General features: G+C 42.1%; 2 protein-coding genes across 3 annotated transcripts in view; one reads left to right on the forward strand and one right to left on the reverse strand.

Moving 5' to 3' along the window:
- The window catches only part of LOC128645140 (rhodopsin, GQ-coupled-like), a 62,812-nt gene extending 57,966 nt beyond the window's left edge, over positions 1-4,846 (forward strand). For both annotated transcript variants that reach the window (XR_008400079.1, XM_053697911.1), the window contains exon 4: positions 4,461-4,846. The gene's annotated coding sequence lies outside the window, so the exon portion shown is untranslated. The remainder of the gene's footprint in view (positions 1-4,460) is intronic.
- Positions 1-15,549, reverse strand: part of SEC23A (SEC23 homolog A, COPII coat complex component) — a 480,777-nt gene that overhangs the window by 293,088 nt on the left and 172,140 nt on the right. The gene's annotated exons all lie outside the window — the stretch shown is intronic.

Below are 15,549 nucleotides of genomic sequence, written 5' to 3' on the forward strand. Positions count from 1 at the left end.
ACACTACTGGGGGGAGGGCAACCAAAAGGGAGACGGGAGGGAAGGAGACGCTTGTATACTACTGGTAGACGCTGAGAAAGCGTTCGACAAGATACTATGGGACCACCTTTTCACAACTCTTAGGAAATTTGGAATTCAGGGCGACTTTATGACAGCCACTCATGCAGTATATAATGAACCCCGTGCAGCAATTCTAGTTAACGGCGAACCATCCAAATCTTTCCCGCTAATGAGAGGCACGAGGCAGGGGTGTCCACTCTCACCACTCCTCTTTGACCTGGCGCTTGAACCATTAGCAACCAAAATAAGAAAAAACACGGAAGGACTAACTATAGGCAAGGAAACCCTCCATTTATCCCTCTTCGCAGATGATATGATCTTATACACAAGAGAGCCTAGGCAGAACATCCCTATATTAATGCGCATCATAGCCGAGTTCGGTCAAATTTCGGGATACTGTATTAATAAAGACAAATCAGAGCTGTTGTGGCTACGCAACGAATCGCCATCAGACCCATTGCAAGATAACTTTAAGATTGTCACCAACTCGTTTAAATATCTAGGTATTAACCTCTCTAGAGATCCTAAACAGTGGTATAGACTTAATTTCCGACCACTATTTAAAGAACTAAGACACTTACTCCTAAACTGGACACCACTACCATTGACACTGTCGGGAAGAGTGGGACTAATCAAGATGATTCTATTCCCAAAACTGTTGTACACACTACAAATGCTACCCGAACTCATCCATAAACAAGACCTCCAGACATTAAATAGGGACATACTACACTTTTTATGGAAAGGGAAACGACATAGAATAGGACATAAAAAAATGACATGCACACCAGAGATGGGGGGATTGGCACTCCCAAACATAGAGTATTACAACTGGGCAGCCTTGGCTAAGTATGTAATGGATTGGTTTTTGGACAGAAATGTCTTCACCAACAGTGAACTAGAGACGGAGCTCATTGCTCCGTGGTCATTAAAAATGCTCCCACATATGACTCGCACACAACTAGAGGGAATAGTGGGACACAATACTATTCTCCTCCATCCTGTAAGAGCATGGTGGAAAATCTGCAGGACCCTTAGAATCACATGCAAGAATACCGTATACTTACCCCTACGGGGTAACCCAAACTTTCAGGCAGGTTTCACCACATCGCCTTTTAGACAATGGGAAACACGGGGGCTCTCTACTATTAGACAGGTCCTGACGCCAGACCAGAAATCAGTCAAATCGTTTGCCGAATTACAATTAGAATTCAATTTACCTCACAAGCATCACTTCGCATTCCTACAGACGAGACATTATGTACAAAGCATCTTGGGGATGGGAGACATGCCGGACACAAACTGCGAAATATACAAGCTACTGACCCTGACAAAAGGAGGACTGACCTCCATATCACATACCTACAAAGCACTCCAAACAGTGGTTAATAAAGCTACTAGGGACCAAATCCAACATAAATGGACAACTTGGACTGAACACCCAGTTACAGACCAAATAATTGAACAAAGCGTCTCAAAGGTGAGGAAGGCATCACTATCAAATGACATACGGGAATCACATACAAAGCTATTACATAATGCATACATAACGCCAAAGATGTATCATAAGTGGAGCCCTGAGACCTCGGGACTTTGTCCAAAATGCGCACACCCAAACCCCAACATAATCCATATGATATGGCAGTGCCCAAAACTCACAAGATTCTGGAACATGGCACACAAATGGGTAATGAGAGTCACGGGAGAGAGCATAGACCTGAACATTCAAGCAGTAGTATTTCTCCACACACAGTCAAACACAAACAGGCATATGGCGTTTATTCATAATGTCATACTATTTGCCAGAAAGCTCATCTTCAAGAAGTGGTTAGAACCTGAATCACCAACACTCACACACCTTAAACTAGAACTACAACAGCAAATTATCCGTGAACAAGTAGATACACAGGGGGACATCATAAAGCGAACTAAACATTTTCTCAATAAATGGGAACCCTTAATTCGCAGCTTAGACTTAGCACATCAGAGACAAATCCTACACCCACTTAAAAACTCAGAATTTGTTCTTGAAGCCCAGTTAAGAGGCAAATGGAACATCTTTTAAGCTATTGACAAGGGAACAAACCAATGTAGAGACTAAGATGAGAGACGAAACAGAACCCTGGGGGAGCGCCCTGGGAGGGGTTGGGGTGAAAGAGAGTTGGCAGCGGAGCTAGTTGGGGAGGGGGGAGCTTAATGTATTGATTTATGAAAGCTAACAATGAACGAGAGACTCACCCACAATGGAACTGCAATGACTTGCTTATTGTGAAGGACTACAAAACACTAGAGACTCTTGGAAAGACTTGATCTAACTAATATGTTATGCAAAGTATACTGTTACCTGTTTAACTGCCTTCTAAGGGGAAACTAGATACAATAAGTTAGAAGAGGGGTAAGGAGAATAGGTACTTTTTGGAGTAACTATGTTATTAGACATAGAAGAAAATGCAGTGCTGTCTTTGGTAGCAATTTTTGTTATTATGTTTTGCAAATCTAGTTGTACAAACCATTTGTTGCTTTTTTCAGTGCTGAATATATAAATAAATAATTAAAAAAAAAAAAAAAGTGTAGACATCACTAAAAGTATTTCAAGTTTAGAAACAAAGATGTTTACTTCAGCTAGTCCCGTCTCGTTTAGCATCTTGTATTGTCAGCGGTATTCAGCACATCTCATGGTTTAAACTTGTTACCCCAGTCCGTTAATGATCTCAGTCTAGACCTATTCTAACCCTTTATAATCCAAAGTACTGATTCTTTTTAGATGTTATCAGTGGTATAGAGGTCAAATCCCTATATATTATATCTCTTGATGATTTTAGAATTACTTACTCTCAGATTCTAATATGCAACTTGAATTACTATATTGCAAAATATACAATTGATCTTCAGTGAATATAGTACTAGAATAAATAACGTAATAAGGTGTGTTAGACACAAGCCGATGAGACTTCGCAACTGATTCTAAGCAACTTTATTTTGCATATAGGGGGTTTATCTAGTATTAATATCTATAGGCCTCATTTTCTATGATTATATCCCTACTACTTATCTATTATCATACAGGACTAGTGTTCAATGTTGTTTTTAATGTTGTACATGTGACTCATTTTTCATTTAGATCATTAAAAGTTATATTTTATTAGTTTGTAATTTCACTGCCCATTTGGTCAGGGCCTAGAGTGCTATTTGTGCATACTTTTCTTGGTTGTGGTGCTTCTCTTTCGGGCATCATTTCCTTTTGTGCACTGTAAAAATAAAGTCTGGGACTCACAGAACACGACTAAGATAGTGAACTAACACTGCCTATTGCATCAACAGTCTTTTCTGTTCTAAACCAGCAGTGGTATTTCTGTATATTTAACCCCTTTGCAAAGATTAAACACACAGTAGTCTAAGGCCAATAGTCTTCAAATTACATGATCTACGGATTAGAGTATGTCATTTTTTTACTAAGTATACATGAATATTTACATAAAATCACATTCAGACAATTTAAAGCAAACTAACTACAGAAATGCTGCTTTGTTTTCAATGCTTTGAAAGGGGCATTAGATCCCTCTCTCAGCTCTCTCCCTGACAAATGTCATCAAAATCTATTCAACTATTTATTCAAACGGGTGAAAGAATGCATTTATTTGTTCCAGCAAATATGTTAAAAAACAACCAATTTTTTTGAAATCCGTTTTTTAGGGAATATCAATTACTACAAAATGTAAGCCCTATTGCCACAGCTTTCGCGACTTTCAAAGTTAATAAATGAAATTACTTTCAAATTTGAACTACGGCTACAATAAAAACGTAGTAGCACAGAAATAATAGGTACTTCTAGCAAAATTTTAATTGGAGAGAGCAACTGATAACATCTTGTGATTATAAATCGGAACAATTAACTATTAATGGAGGAGACAAAAGTATTTGTGATAACTGAACATTAATTGGAGCCGATTTACTTAAGAACGCTGCTCCTTAACCCGTGACTGACACCCCCTGCTAGCGGCCGATTGGCCACGAATGTGCAGGGGGCAGCATTGCACAAGAATTTTACAAGAAAGCGAATCATGTCCACCCTCCACATAACAAATCGGCCCCTCATTATCTTGGAGCAAACAGGTTTTTACCCGTCATACTATAGCAGCTGTAGCACCACAAAGTTGTGCTTTAACTAGGACTTTAAAGTAAGCCGACTACAGTGAGGGAAGCACAATCTTATATACAGTCTTATTATATTAGGGACATTTACTAGTAGTGATATAGCAGCAAAGAAAATGTCATGATCTAGCAGTAGGCACTGTAATATTGTTAGTGGGGAATTGAAGCTAGTAATATATTTTAATAGTACATTGCAAGCTAATACTCAAATAAATAAATATGTAATTATATATTTTTGTTCTTTGCAGGCCACGTGCTTGTGTAAACAGTGACGCACAGGACTGTAAGGCTTCTCTGATGAGGACTCTGCCACTACTGAAACTATTTATATTACTGAACCGTATATTCATAGTTAACAAAATATATCTTTGGCAAAAAGAAAAAGAAAAAAAACTCAAAGGTTAAGTACAGCACTGATTTATAATCATGGGCAGATAGGAATGAACCTATGAAAAACGTCAGGCTAAAATAAATGAGTGGAACACAGTGGTGAGGCTGTATCTCTTGTAGGGGGAAAAAAATGTACAACAGACAACATTCACAACATAACAGTGCATGTTTTTTTTAACTTTTCAGAGAATAGTATTGTCTTTGTGTTAGAAAAAAATGTCCTTAAAGGTTATAAATATCTATATATTTGGCATATGTCTATTTATTCTGAGGCTCTCTGTTAGAGGCCGTATTTGAGTTACAGAGCAAAAACTATTATTATTTTGTCCATTACAAATGGTAAATATATAAACGTTAAAAAAAAAAAAAAAAAGATTGTGTGTTTCTTTTTTTTTTTAACATTAAAACCAAAAAGTACATTTTCAAGCTGTGTGCATTTGGAAAAAATAAATAAATTAGAAATCTATCTAAAAGTCTAAAAAAATTTAAAAGCCTATTGTGCCATGTCAGGTTCTAACATGTGGTGTTTCATACATTTGAAATTTAAGACTCAGGGACTGAGAATTAAAAATTTGCAGAAAATCATATAAAATCTATGGCATTTGGTTAGCATATCTGGATATCATGCATAAATAATCTCTAAGCTAAAATTTGCCTTTTCAAATTTTTTTGGGGGTGCCTTGCACTACTGATGAGACACAGAGGAGATCTTTAGGTCTTCAGGCCCTCAGAAGAAAAGGATATTTTTTATAGATATATTTTATTAGTCATTAGTAAAATTCAAGCTCCCCAGTTCTTGAAAATGGTAAGGCCATGCAGCATATCAATGTATATTTTAGAATAATTTACACAATTTTGTTTTGCTTTTCGTTAGTTTTTTACACAATATCAAAGTGGATCTATTCCCACAGCATTTTGGCCAAATTTGCTTCCTCTTCACTACAATTTTCCTCTTAACCAATGAACTCTTAGTAAAATAACCCCTTAACCAATGTAACCACTGCAAAAGGCCTTTTATCTAAATACTCAAATATTTAAAAATGCATTTAGCAGAATTTTCCCACATGCCTCAGTAAGAACAAAGGAATAATGACCCACTATTTCTTTTAATATTTTTTGGGGGAGGGGGGTTTATGGATTTTTGGCTTCAATCAATAGTGCAGAAACTAAATTAAAGTAGGAATTTTGCTAGGGCTCCATTTCTTAGCAGATAAATCCCCTGGGTTGGGGTAGTTGCTGAGGGTGGGGACCCCTTAATATTTAATCACAGTATTTATCAGAACAAAGCAGCTTGATGGTTGATAGGGGCCTCTCTCTGCATCAGATATAAGAAATACGGATGTTCCAGGAATTATCCATGATTTATAACTCTGATACAAAAACTAAAATTATGATTTACCAGATAATTTCCTTTCCTTCGATACAGGGAGAGTCCACAGATGCATTCATTACTTTTGGGAATACAGAACCTGGCCAATAGGAGGAGGCAAATACACCCCATCCAAAGGCTTAAATACCTCCCCCACTTCCCTCATCCCCCAGTCATTCTGCTGAGGGAACAAGGAACAGTAGGAAAATTATCAGGGTGAAAAAAAGACGCCAGAAGAAAACAAATTAAAATTAAATTTAGGGCCGCCCACCAGAGAGCACGGGTGAGAGCTGTGGACTCTCCCTCTATCAAAAGAAAGGAATTATTAAGTCATAATTTTAGTTTTTACAGGGAGAGTCCACAGCTGCATTCATTACTTTTGGGAAAACAATACCCAAGCTATAGAGGACACTGAATGCTAACGGGGGGGGGGGGGGAGTGGTAACAATAAGGCAGCCCACTCTGAGGGCACCACTGCCTGAAAAAAACCATCACCCGAAATTGTTTCAACAGATCGAAGGATCCAAAAGATAGCAGAACCAAGTAACTGCCCTACAATTAGGACCGTAAGAGCCCGCATCGGAGACCACACACAAATACTGGTCCCAAATAGAGCACACAAACCTCTGAGGAGACTAAAGTCCCGCTGCCTACGAAATAAGGAGAATACTCCTCCACAAACACGACAAGGAGAACAACCAGGACTCTGTACACCGTACACTTTCAGAGGAAGAACAAAGAAAACAAGAGCCCGTGCTAAAAGAGGTCCTCAAGGAACAATGTAAACAACCGTCAGAGCATACTCTACTCCTGCCATGCCTGGAGATAATCCAGAAGAAAAAGGCAGAAGAAAGGCAGAAAAGCCTCTTGCCGGATCTGAATAAAAAGACTCCTTAGAAAGGAGACCCAAGAAGACGGATTACCCAACTGCAAGAGACACTAGGACCTGGAGAGATATCCCAGAAACGAAACAGGTCAATGAAAAGACAATTTCAAGGACCATCTTCTGCATCAACCAATGCAATCCTAGACAAGAAGTCTGATATCCTGAATTCACATAACTGCCTGACCGCAGGCCACCATGAAGCAAAGGAAAAACACCAAGAGTTCATGGTGGCCTCAGGAATAGGACAGACACAGATATCTGGATCTGCTAGGAGCCCACATATCCAGGACAGAAACAACGGATGAGACCACTCGTAACCGCACGTCTGTTAGGCCGTCAGACTAACCCTCAGGCTAAGACCTAGCCTATTAAAATTAGCGAGCACACATTCAAGGTGCAAGTAGCTGGTTTCAAACTGCAAACCTTCTGCTGCTAGTCAGCAAGCTAACCATCAGGCTACTACCGCTGACTCAGAGAGAAGCTCAAGAAGAGTTCCAACCCCACCCCTCCAAACAGGGAGGGACGGCGTCAAACCAAAAATAACACAAGGGACCAGCTACCTGCTGAGGAAGGACTGACACCCTTCCAAGAATCCCCTGTCAGGATACATCAAGCCACCAAGGGCGAGACCACGTTTAACTCCATAAGAAGGAGCACCCATAATGAAGAAGCCAACCACGAAAATGAGTTGCAGCATAAAAAGTAGCAATCAGGAACCTTGATGCCTGCCACCAACAGATGGAATTAAACCAGAACTAAACATAGTCGAGGGGAACAGAGAAGAATACATTTCCCCAGCCTCGAAAAGATCCAGAGATCCACCCAAGATTCCTGACCACGATCCCCCAAGAGCAAGAACGAGAACCTAGATTGGATCCCACCAAAGGTACAAATCCATCCAAAGGACGACCCAAAAGAGAGTCCCTCGACCTCCTGCTGAACTCGGAGTCAGAAAAAGGATCTACCCCAGAGAGAAACCCAACTGGAAAAACTCAGAAGACCAGTTCCTCAGAGTAGAAAGATTGACCAAATATTCTCAAGAGAAAACAGAAGAATCCTAGAAGACACTCTCCCACCTCCATAGAGGTGATAAGACAACTGCCCCACTCAAAAAAACGACTGTGTCTACCAAGACAGAGTTGTCTGACAGATGAATCCATAGCTATTTGTTGCTCCAAATGTAGATAATTCTTTGATCACTGACTGAGCATGGATAGGAAAAGGGGATGCAAGTGAAAGCGGGCAAAAGGAACTGAATCTGAAGTAGCTACCATAATACATACTACCTCTATGCACTGAACTACAGACGGCAATGGAGTACTCTGCAGGGAGAGACATGCTCTCTGGAGTTTTAACCTGCACGGTTCCGTCAGGAACAGACGCATACAGACTGAATCTATTATGATTCCTAAAAATATTACCATTGCAGCAGGATATAAAGAGCTTTTAGGAACATTGATCTTCCAACCATGGTTTTGGAGAAATAAAAGAAACTTGCAAGTATGAGTAATCGCTAATGAGAAGGAGCTTGCACTAGTATGTCGTCCAGATATGGTGAAGTTAAGATACCCTGAGTTCTGTTCACTGCTAAAGGGTACCTAACACCTTTGTAAAGATGCGTGGAGCTGTAGCCAGACTAAATGGAAGAGTGACAAACTGGTAGTGTTTGTCCATATACCAAACATCAGGAACTGATAGTGAACCCTGTGGATGGGAATGTGCAGGTATGCATCCTTGAGGTCTATTGTAGACATAAATTGACCCTGTTGAATTAAGAGAAATATTGTGTGAATGGTTTCCATCTTAAAAGTGGGAACCCTGAAAAACAGGTCTGTAAGTCCCTTCATTCTTTGAGACAAACAGATTTGAGTAAAACCCTCAACACTGTTGAGATACAGGAACTAGGATAATTACCCCTATATCCTCTAATTCCCGGACACACTGTAAGAATGGGCAGCCGCCTTTGACTTAAGTTTGGGAATATTAGACAGAAGGAAATTGCCCTCAAGGAGGTCTGGACTTGAAGACTATCCGATAACCCTGAGAAATGATGTTTCAGAACAGGGTCCTGGACTGACCTGCACCAGGCCTGCAGAAAGAGACCCAGTCTGCCCCCTACCAGAACAGATTCTGGTGCAGGGGGCACATCTTCATGCTTATTTAGTGGTGGTGTTGGACTTTTTGAATTGCATGTTCTTTGACCACGTGAAACCAGGCTTCCAGGCTGACTTGGAGGGCTCAGGTTTCTGAGAAGAGAAAGACTTCAGATTTGTTCCTTTTGCTCCTCAGAAGATCAGATTTCCTAGATTTCCTGAGAGGAATTGGGATTCAGAATGCTTAGAAGCGCTTATCATAGAAGAAATCATAAAAATCAAGCACAAACTTACTTCACCACCTAAATAGGAGGCAAAGTTTGTTTAACTGAATTGTGGGTGCGGTGAGGGGTGTATTTGTGGGCATTTTGAGGTTTGGGAAACTTTGCCCCTCCTGGTGAGGATGGACCATCCATGGATATCAGCTGTGAGATTGAAGTAACAGATGCAGAGCCCTTAAGTTGACTTCTGCCAGATGAAAAGACGGCGCCTGAACCAGAATGTCGTCCAGGTAGGGCGCCACCGCAATACCCCTGGATCTGGCCACTGCAAGCAGGGCACCCAGAACCTTCATGAAGACTCTTGGGGGCTTTGCCAGCCCGAAGGGAAGGGCCACAAATTGAAAATGTTGGTCCAGAAACGCAAATCATAGAAACTTGAAATGGTCCCTGTGAATTGGAACATGCAGGTAGGCATCCTTCAAGTCTATTGTGGTCATGAACTTCCCCTCTTGAACTACAGGCAAAATGGACCTGATAGTTTCCATTTTGAACGATGGAACGGACAGGAACTTTAAATCCAGAATCGGGTGGAACGTGCCCTCCTTCTTTGGAACCACAAACAGATTTGAATAGTACCCTAGACCCCTTTCTGCCTGGGGTACTGGTACGATAACGCCTAGAGATGAGATCCCTCACACACTCTATAAAGGCCTCTCTCTTTTCCGGCCTTGAAGACAGGTTTGAAACAAGGAATCTGCCCATGGGCGGTAGGAACCTGAACCCTATCCTGTAACCCTGGGCGACAACCTTCAGAACCCAAGGGCCCTGAACATCCTGCAACCAGGCGTCGGAGAAAAGAGACAATCTGCCCCCTACTCGGGTCGGTAGACCTGTCAGGGGCCGTCCCTTCATGCTGATTTTGTTTTGGCGGGCTTCTTGTTCTACTTAGACTTGTTCCAAGCCTGAGCAGGCTTCCAGGCTCCCTTAGGTTGGTCCGCCTTTGCGGTGGGCTGCTGGCATTGGGTCTTGTCCTTGCGAAAGGGACGAAAATTAGAACGCTTAGCCTTCTTATCCTGGGGCAGGAAGGCACCTTTGCCTCTTGTAACCGTGGATATAATCGAGTCCAGGCCTGGACCAAACAAAATCTTACCTTGAAAAGGCAGGGACAGTAACCTCAGCTTAGAAGTCATGTCCGCCAACCAAGATTTTAGCCACAGCGCCCTGCGTGCTAAAACGGAAAAACCTGACACCTTAGCGTTCAGGCGAATAATCTACATACTGGGGTCACAAACTAAGGAATTGGCCATCTTCAGCGCCTTAATCCTTTCCTAAACCTCTTCGAAAGAGGGCTCACCCTCAATCATCTCGCACAGAGAATCACACCAATATGACGCAGCACCGGCAAACGCGGCGACAGCCGCTGGTGGTTGAAAAACAAGCCCTGTGAGCTGAAACATTTTTCTTAACATGTTTTCCAAATTCTTATCCATGGGCTCCTTGAACGATGAGCTATCCTCTAGAGGAATAGTCGTACACTTAGCGAGCGTGGAGATCGCCCCCATCCCCACAGCTCAAGCTGAGCCTCCGGAACACGGGAAAAGCTTTTTAAAGTCTTTATATTTGCCATCTTTACAGGAACGGGAAGGTCTGAGGCACCGCCCTGTCCTCATACACTCTGTCCAGCTTAGGAATGGAAGGTTCTTCCTGAAGCTTCAGCTCCGGAACCTCCAGAGTAGCAAGCACTTGCTTCAGCAAAAAGCGCTAATTCTCAATTTTAAACCTATAGCCAGGCTCATCTGCCGGAGGTTTAGATGACACGGACTCCGAACCAGAAGAAACTCCCTCCGAACAGGCACCTTTATAACCGCCAATGGCCGGGGCACTCACCACCTCCTAGGACCCAGACTAGAGAAACTGCTTTGTCTCCTCCGTTGCAGATCAGACCGGAAGTGAAGAGCCCTAACAGGACCGCCCCTGCCCAAAGGAGAAAACACAGCAAAAAAAATGCGCGCCAAACTCCCGGAAATGACCTGTCAGTTCCACCACATTGCCAGAGCCTCATCCCGCACATAACGCAACAATGACAATAAAGAATATCATGTATAACCCCCCCTGTTCAATAATCCCCTTACCAGGAATATTAACCCTTGATTCTATAAAGATAAAAGGCGCCACACTATGGCCCTGTCTTCTGTTTTATCAATATAATAAAAAATTGAACAATCTTACCAGTATCCACGCCGTGGAACAGTAACACGGCCCTTCAAGGTTGACAGGTCGTAGCGTCGCTCCTGACATGGACTTGAGAGAAGAAAGCAGTCTGCAAAACGCGTCAATGGCGATTGCTGTAGGAGCTGTTAAAATGAGTTGGTATAGTGTCGCAGAGGAGAACTCTCCCTGCAACTCCAGACTCTAACTTTCACCCAGGCCCTCAACTGAAAGGCTTGTTAGGGCTACTTAAACTCCCGGCCCATAGCGAAGAGTAGTACTCTCCATAAAAGACCTCCGAAACTTCGGCACCTCTCTGCCACCCCCTGTGACGAAAGACAAAAAAAAGAATGACTGGGGAATGAGGGGAGTGGGGGAGGTATTTAAGCCTTTGGTTGGGTTGTCTTTGCCTCCTCCTGGTGGACAGGTTCTTAATTCCTAATAGTAATGAATGAAGCCGTGGACTCTCCTCCCCTTTAGATAGAAAGGAGCTAAGCTATTATGAGCTGTGCAACACACAAAAACTAAAGTGAAATCTGTTTGTTCAAAGCCAAAAGCACACAGTCTATGAGCCCAAAAAACTCTCACATTAAAGCAGTTGTAAATAACCCCTAGCTGTTCAAATAATCTCCCTGAAGGAGATATTAACTCATAATCCTGTCGAGGCATAAAGGAGCCACACTGTGACCCTGTATAGCAAAAGCGTATATATAAACAGTCTTACCCTCCAGGATCCATGCTGTGGAACAGACACAGCCTCTCAAGTGTGACAGTCTTGCAGTGAAGCTCTGACATGGACTTGAGTGTGTAACAGCAAGCAGTGAAACTCGTCCACACGGAATGCTCAGGAGCTGTTAGGCAACAGTCTGGATGGGTTCGCAGAAAAACCTTTCCCTGCATCTCCAGACTAACTTTCAGTAATACTCTCACTGAGAGGTTGACATGATTATTTAAAGGGACACTCAAGTCAAAATTAAATTAAACTTTCATTATTCAGATAGAGCATGCAATTTTAAACAACTTTTCAATTTACTTCTATTAACAAAATGTACACAGTCTTTTTATATTTAAACCATTTGATTCACCAGCTCCTACTGAGCTTGTGCAAGAATTCACAGAATAAACGTGCATGCATTTGTGATTGACTGATGGCTGTCACATGGTACGTGTATGCATTTGTGCTTGGCTGATGGCTGTCACATAGTACAGGGGGAGTGGAAATAGGCATAACTTTTAAAATTGTCAGAAAAAAAAATTTCTCCAACATAGGTGTGTCCGGTCCACGGCGTCATCCTTACTTGTGGGATATTCTCTTCCCCAACAGGAAATGGCAAAGAGCCCAGCAAAGCTGGTCACATGATCCCTCCTAGGCTCCGCCTTCCCCAGTCATTCTCTTTGCCGTTGTACAGGCAACATCTCCACGGAGATGGCTTAGAGTTTTTTGGTGTTTAACTGTAGTTTTTATTATTCAATCAAGAGTTTGTTATTTTAAAATAGTGCTGGTATGTACTATTTACTCTGAAACAGAAAAGAGATGAAGATTTCTGTTTGTAAGAGGAAAATGATTTTAGCAACCGTTACTAAAATCGATGGCTGTTTCCACACAGGACTGTTGAGAGGAATTAACTTCAGTTGGGGGAAACAGTGAGCAGACTTTTGCTGCTTGAGGTATGACACATTTCTAACAAGACGATGTACTGCTGGAAGCTGTCATTTTCCCTATGGGATCCGGTAAGCCATTTTTATTACATAAAGAAAAAAAGGGCTTCACAAGGGCTTTTAAGACTGTAGACATTTTCTGGGCTAAAACGATTGATATATAAGCATATTTTATACTTCATAGCTTTGAGGAATTATTTTATTCTTGGGAATTATGTAAAATAACCGGCAGGCACTGTATTGGACACCTTATTCTCTAGGGGCTTTCCCTAATCATAGGCAGAGCCTCATTTTCGCGCCTCTATTGCACACTTGTTTTTGGGAAGCATGACATGCAGATGCATGTGTGAGGAGCTCTGATACATAGAAAAGACTTTCTGAAGGCGTCATTTGGTATCGTATTCCCCTTTGGCTTGGTTGGGTCTCAGCAAAGCAGATACCAGGGACTGTAAAGGGGTTAAATATAAAAATGGCTCCGGTTCCGTTATTTTAAGGGTTAAAGCTTTCAAATTTGGTGTGCAATACTTTTAAGGCTTTAAGACACTGTGGTGAAATTTTGGTGAATTTTGAACAATTCCTTCATACTTTTTCACATTTGCAGTAATAAAGTGTGTTCAGTTTAAAATTTAAAGTGACAGTAACGGTTTTATTTTAAAACGTTTTTTGTACTTTGTTATCAAGTTTATGCCTGTTTAACATGTCTGAACTACCAGATAGACTGTGTTCTGTATGTGGGGAAGCCAAGGTTCCTTCTCATTTAAATAGATGTGATTTATGTGACACAAAATTTAGAGAAAATGATGCCCAAGATGATTCCTCAAGTGAGGGGAGTAAGCATGGTACTGCATCATCCCCTCCTTCGTCTACACCAGTCTTGCCCACACAGGAGGCCCCTAGTACATCTAGTGCGCCAATACTCCTTACTATGCAACAATTAACGTCTGTAATGGATAATTCTATCAAAAACATTTTAGCCAAAATGCCCACTTATCAGCGAAAGCGCGACTGCTCTGTTTTAGAAAATACTGAAGAGCATGAGGACGCTGATGATATTGGTTCTGAAGTGCCCCTACACCAGTCTGAGGGGGCCAGGGAGGTTTTGTAGGAGGGAGAAATTTCAGATTCAGGGAAAATTTCTCAACAAGCTGAACCTGATGTGATTACATTTAAATTTAAATTGGAACATCTCCGCGCTCTGCTTAAGGAGGTGTTATCTACTCTGGATGATTGTGAGAATTTGGTCATTCCAGAGAAATTATGTAAAATGGACAAGTTCCTAGAGGTCCCGGGGCCCCCCGAAGCTTTTCCTATACCCAAGCGGGTGGCGGACATTGTAAATAAAGAATGTGAAAGGCCCGGCATACCTTTCGTCCCTCCCCCTATATTTAAGAAATTGTTTCCTATGGTCGACCCCAGAAAGGACTTATGGCAGACAGTCCCCAAGGTCGAGGGGGCGGTTTCTACTCTAAACAAACGCACCACTATACCCATAGAAGATAGTTGTGCTTTCAAAGATCCTATGGATAAAAAATTAGAGGGTTTGCTTAAAAAGATGTTTGTTCAGCAAGGTTACCTTCTACAACCAATTTCATGCATTGTTCCTGTCACTACAGCAGCGTGTTTCTGGTTCGATGAACTAGAAAAGGCGCTCAATAAAGATTCTTCTTATGAGGAGATTATGGACAGAATTCATGCTCTCAAATTGGCTAACTCTTTCACCCTAGACGCCACTTTGCAATTGGCTAGATTAGCGGCGAAAAATTCTGGGTTTGCTATTGTGGCGCGCAGAGCGCTTTGGCTAAAATCTTGGTCAGCGGATGCGTCTTCCAAGAACAAATTGCTTAACATTCCTTTCAAGGGGAAAACGCTGTTTGGCCCTGACTTGAAAGAGATTATTTCTGATATCACTGGGGGCAAGGGCCACGCCCTTCCTCAGGATAGGTCTTTCAAGGCCAAAAATAAACCTAATTTTCGTCCCTTTCGCAGAAACGGACCAGCCCCAAGTGCTACGTCCTCTAAGCAAGAGGGTAATACTTCTCAAGCCAAGCCAGCCTGGAGGCCAATGCAAGGCTGGAACAAAGGTAAGCAGGCCAAGAAACCTGCCACTGCTACCAAGACAGCATGAGATGTTGGCCCCCGATCCGGGACCGGATCTGGTGGGGGGCAGACTCTCTCTCTTCGCTCAGGCTTGGGCAAGAGATGTTCTGGATCCTTGGGCGCTAGAAATAGTCTCCCAAGGTTATCTTCTGGAATTCAAGGGGCTTCCCCCAAGGGGGAGGTTCCACAGGTCTCAATTGTCTTCAGACCACATAAAAAAACATAATTTATGCTTACCTGATAAATTCCTTTCTTCTGTTGTGTGATCAGTCCACGGGTCATCATTACTTCTGGGATATAACTCCTCCCCAACAGGAAATGCAAGAGGATTCACCCAGCAGAGCTGCATATAGCTCCTCCCCTCTACGTCAGTCCCAGTCATTCGACCAAGAAACAACGAGAAAGGAGTAACCA

Source organism: Bombina bombina, chromosome 1, assembly GCF_027579735.1.
Source record: "Bombina bombina isolate aBomBom1 chromosome 1, aBomBom1.pri, whole genome shotgun sequence".
Lineage (NCBI taxonomy): Eukaryota > Metazoa > Chordata > Amphibia > Anura > Bombinatoridae > Bombina > Bombina bombina.